Here is a 6,012-nt window from a genome sequence, read left to right on the forward strand (position 1 = left end):
AGGCTCCTTCTTTCTTAAACTTGCCTGTGTATTTGTTCCCTGCTCTTCTTTGCAGTCACCACTGTGCCCTAAACATACAGGCTTGCCTGCCCCATCTTGTACAGCAGAATGTCTCCCCGGCAAGCACCCCAACTGATCTCCACGGAACACCAATTCCGCTCTCCCTTGGGAAGTTTTTACCTGACACACATTGCAGCAACCTAAGCAAAGCAAATGGGCTGCCCTCCTAGCAGAGCAAAATGTTAACATGTGGAATAAAATTGGAGCAAGCAAGTTTTGGTAGTGCAACACTAGCACGCGCAAGTTGTGAAAGAGGCAGTGCTGCACTGCACCTGAGGTGCCACGGGACACTCTCAGCAGCCTCTTTTCTCCTGTAAGCAGAATTCATAATTACATTTCCACTGTTAAGCTGTTCATAACACAGTGCTCCCCTCTCATTAAATACTAGCTTGCTCCTCGTCTTCTTGGAAGGACAGGTGAGCACTGTATGTGATGCAAAGATAGAAACTGGCCGCAGAATGACAGGCTATGTGCCTAGATCTAAACATCTGCACCTATAATCCTCTGCCTTTCTCTGTTTCATCTCCCACAGGTGCCTTAGGCCTTATTTCTTGCTTCGTGTTCACTATCACTGTCTCTCCATAGTGTTTCTCTGTATATGTCGATACTGTGATAGAGTGAGGATGGCTACTGTGTTCTAGAGTGGCATTCCCCTTAAAGGACTGATCAGAAATTCAAAAAGTCAATAGAAACTCTTGTTGGATAACACATTTCTGCTTATTTTCTAAAAAGAGAGTACCACATTACAAAAGCATGGAATAAGTGACTGCTCCAAGTGTGCTCCATCCTAGTCTTTAAGGATATTTGAATAGCTGTGAAAATGGATATCCTTCTCAGGGATCTAAACTGAAGGGTAGTTATCAATCATGGTGTTGCCACTGAATGACTCTGTGATCCTGTGCACCTCATATCACTCTCTAGGCCTGTTACAACCAAACAACATGCCAACCAACCTTCCTTCCTTCTTTCTTTCTTTCCTTCCTTCCTTCTTTTTCTTACCTTTTTTTTCTCTTTTCTTTTCTTTTCTTTTCTTTTCTTTTCTTTTCTTTTCTTTTCTTTTCTTTTCTTTTCTTTTCTTTTCTTTTCTTTTCTTTTCTTTTCTTTTCTTTTCTTTTCTTTTCTTTCTTTTTCTTTTCTTTTTTCTTTTCTTTTCTTTTTTCTTTCCTTTTCTTTTTTCTTTTCTTTTCTTTTCTTTTTTCTTTTCTTTTCTTTTCTTTTCTTTTCTTTTCTTTTCTTTTCTTTTCTTTTCTTTTCTTTTCTTTTCTTTTCTTTTCTTTTCTTTTCTTTTCTTTTCTTTTCTTTTCTTCTCTTTTCATTTTATTTTATTTCATTTTATTTCATTTTATTTCATTTTATTTCATTTCATTTTATTTTCTCTATGTGCTTATCTATACATCTGGGGTTTGATTTGCATTTGAGCAATACTTGGTACCTTTTGGCCCTGATGTTGCATGAGGCTCCTATGAGCTACTGTAGTAGTATCATCCTAATCATCCTCAACCATGCATGCTGGGTTTTGATTGCATGTCCCAAAATATGCCAGAACATCAGTGTGGGCTCTGTGAAAGGAGTTAAACATGGCCCTGACACACATGAACATTACTCCCCCTGAAATCTCTGGGAGTTATGTGTACATCTGAGGGCAGAGTTTGGACCATAAAGTTTAAGTACAAGCATCTGGGCACAATTTTCTCCAGTGAGCAGGATTCCAAGTTTCTGCAACATCTGCTGTGGGAACTATAAGTACTTTATATTAATGTTTTACACTATGTTAGCTATAATCACCTTTTTAATGGGAAAAAATGCAGTCATTTCCACCTGGTGATTCCAGTGATGCAGACACCTGTCTGCTAGGAATTGGACTGAGACCATTGATGTATTTTATACAGCAATTGAAGGGCTATGAGATGGTAATGGCCTTAGGTTATAATCTGCAAGTGACCCATGCGTGCTGGGTGTTTTCCAGCAGACATTATTTTCAGGTAAATTCTTGTTTCTCTGTAGGGATTCAGCTAGTTCTGTCCCTTCATATTTTTGCAGACTGTTTGGGTAAGAGATAACAAATGCATTCACATGTAGGAAAGGAAAGAAACCTTTAGTAGTGCTGTTTGTACAGAAAGCAGAATAATGTTGTAGAATCACTATTATTCTTTTAATCGGTTTCCTACTTATGTATGTAAATACATAGCTACTAATAACAGTTTAATGTTTTCCAATACCGTCAGCAGTCCTTTTAGATGTAGTTTCTTGATGCTTGTTGTCAGCCATCTCATTACACACGTGATCCTGATTAAGGAGAAGCATTTGACTCATTTTATACTTCAAGCTGATTTTTCGTATCTATCTAATCAAGGTAACAGTGCAAAAAGCATAGTCCACAGCTCACACTCAGGTGTTTGTTGCCATTTGTAGACTATTACTGATATTTGAGTCAGTCAGATTAAAAGAAGCTGGAATAAATCTGCACTGTCACTATTTTACTGCAGTTGTAAAATGTCATTATAATAAAAGATAAACTGTAGTTGAACTATAGATGAAGCTATAAAGAGCTAGGTATGTACCCAGCTACATTTTAAATAAAAATAAATCCTGCAGGAATCTTTCTATTGGAGGAGGAATATTTTACCTCTCCTGCTCCTATGCTTACTTCTGTTTCAAAACTGTCTAAAAGACATTATTTTCAGCTGCATTTTTTAATTGGTTCTCACTGCTTGGCCTGTGGAAAATGAGTTGAAGAAAAAGTAAAATTTAGTGGTAAACTTTTCGCATAGTTTCCCATCTTTTTCTGTGATACGCTGTTGATAACCAGCATACCATTCCCTGTGAAAAGGAAGAATATATTTTGGAAAACTGATGGACGTTCAGTCTATTTCAGTACAAAAGTAAATTAAGACCTAGAGCCCTGTCTGACACAGTACCAGGCCATACCCTGGTCTGGTGTCAGCATCAAGAGAAGGGGTTTCTGAACTTACAAAGACAGCTGTATGGACATATATATACATGTATACATGATAATACATGTATTATAGATATAAGCAGAATGTGTAAGATGGAATGTGTACATAAATCCCAGCATCCTGTTAAAAAGCCATGCAGGAGTCTTTTTACCACCAGTGAAGGAGAAACCACTGAGCAACTTTCATCTCCCCTCAACGAATCTCAGTATGAACCACCGGGAGATAAAATCAACCTCCCACAGAAGAATGGTGCACAAGAGTGCACCATGTGTCTGAAAAAACCTAGGGAGAAACTCTTCTCTTCCTCTGCAGTTCTAACTTTCAGGTCACAGCACCTCAGCGCAGTTTTGCCTCCTTGGATGAACATGAATTAAGTATCGGAGTATTTTAATCATTACTGTGTGTTTGCTAAGTTGTAAAGCCAAGTGACAGAAGTATATTTAATATTTGCCTCTGAGTCAAGGGTTAGTAGGCAAGGTACCAATATAGCTGAAAAAGGTGAGCTTGCTAAAGCCAACTTAAAGTCAATATGGGAGTATAATTTTCCTCTACTTGTCATTTTCTTCCCACTGATTCCAGTTCCAAGCATTGAGATGGACTGATGAATGCATGTTTTTATTGTATAAGCAGGTAGGGAAGTCACAGACAAAAAAATCTGCAGAACCTTTATTTTTACCATACTTAAGTTGTTGCTAAGGACTAGGTTTTCTTCCATGCAAAATAAAATGAAATTAAATAGATTAAAATTCTCTGGCTTAAACTGCATGTTATTAACACTGGCTAAGAAAAGTTTTAATTTTCTGGCACCTTCAAGCAGCATGCCTTCAAAAGGAAAATTTAATAACTTGCTTCTTACCACAAGAATGGACCATAAGTGGTATTGCCAGTCAACAGCTTTAAGCTCTTCAGTTGTCTGGATGTGAATGGTCTACGAGAATCATTCTGGATCCACCAATGTTATGGGAACCGTCCACTTCCACTTGGCTTGGGAAGTGTGAATTCTTATTTTGCAAAGAGCCTAGGGATCTTGCCAAAGCTAATATTCTGGGGTCCATATGTGTTAAATGATCGGCAATCCTGGAACACAGCATCAGGGAGTCAAATGGGGGAAGCCTCTCAGAGACACTTCAGCTAAAGAAAGGAAAGGAATTTGGATTTTTTCAAGAATAACTTTAAAGCAGAGAAAAGGCCAAGAACAGATCATTTGAATTTTGGAAAAATTTAAGACAAGAAAATTTTTGTCCAGGGTATGTGCATCACAAGCTGTTGTGGGGGGTGTTTTTTACAGCAATTTTCTGCATTGCTCTAAGGGACATGCGGTTTCCTTAACATTGACTGTGTAAAATGGAATATCACTGCACTCAGGATCATGACCTCTGAGACCACAATAATATGCATTTTTTACTAAACCTTTTCTACATCCATTGGAATAACTATATGCCAGCTAGTGCAAGAATCCTGACAGCGATAATGCACCAAATATTTACAGGTAGTAGTTCCCACTCATTACATATCAAGAATGCAAATCATTGTTGTGCACTTTCTAATGTTTTACCAGAATCTGGCTAGCACTAAAAAAAAAAAAAAACCCACACCTCTATTTTTTTTCTCGTGTGCCCACCAAAGCTCTAGGTGTTATCTCATACATAATTCTAGGGCTTATATTTGGCAATAAATATTCCTTCACTCTTTCTGAAGTGATGCTCCCATTGACATGAATGCATGCAGTTTCTAATCTTTCTTAAACAGATAGTCTAAAATATCTTTGAGATATTAATATAGCTAGCTTCATAGAAGTGGCCAAAATTAGGAGAAATTAATCCAGCCTACAGCACACATATAACAGCTCTGACGAATATCCTCAAAATACCACTTCAATGATTCCATCTCATTTACATAACAGTTAATTTAATCACACGTAATACTATGCAGATTGTTTTCAGTGAACCTTGATAACTATATCCACTATAGTGACCACTTCTTTTCTGGCTTCTGGGAAAGGTGAATTGTTCTTAGTAACACACTAACAAACATCAAAATGGTCTTTGGGATCATTCCACAAAATCATTTTGATCTCTCTTTGTTTAGCGTATGCACTGTAGTACATTGCCCTATCACTCTGCTAAATGAAATTCCCATGTAACATCATTAATCTTTACATAAATAAAACTGGTAAACATGAAACAGTACACATACAGAATATCTAAAAAATTCTGATCAGAATATACTGGACTTTGACACTCCTTCAATATATGTTTGATAGTTCAGTGCTAGAAAAAAAACAATTAGCATTGAAGTTACAGTTTGTTTGATCTGTGGTGACTGTTTAGAGTGGAAAGTAAATATCCCAGTGGTTCTTGATGACTTCAGCTTTCTTAACAACTGATGTCCTCGGTGAGCATACAATGGCATTTGCTTAGCAAGGTTTGACATACGTCATTCTTTTAAAATGTATGACTTCATCAAACAAAATCACTTCTTAGTTAACTGCTTCTCCAGAAGTGAAGACTACTTCTACTAAGGAAACAGTGGGTGGTTTTTAAGAGAAGTTGATGTAAACTTGGTAACAAGAGGAAGGGCCGGCAAGCAGATGGTCCTCTGACTTCTCATTTCAGAGCTACTGTAGCAGGTGTTGAAAAGCCTTCCACCCTCCTGATGTAAAAATGTGGGGAAACCAGCCCTTTAGGAAAACCACAAAAGAGTAATGACTGTATATTCTGTCATCTGTAAGTGGGAAATGTTAAAAAATGCAATTCCTTTCATGGAACTGATTAATATTTCAAACAAATGTGTACCGCACAAAGGAGATGTGGCTATTCACAGTGGCTATAAATTACTGAAAATTACTCTGGAGAAAGGTCTGGGAAATGAACACCACTTTTCAGAAGGGCCAGGATGTCGACATGAAAATAGTTTGTATTTACATTCTAGCATTTTCATAACATCAGATCAAGCCACCTCAGAGTAAGTGGTGTTCTTCCAATGTTGTTGGATT

Source organism: Falco peregrinus, chromosome 7 (assembly GCF_023634155.1).
Source record: "Falco peregrinus isolate bFalPer1 chromosome 7, bFalPer1.pri, whole genome shotgun sequence".
Classification (NCBI taxonomy): Eukaryota; Metazoa; Chordata; class Aves; order Falconiformes; family Falconidae; genus Falco; species Falco peregrinus.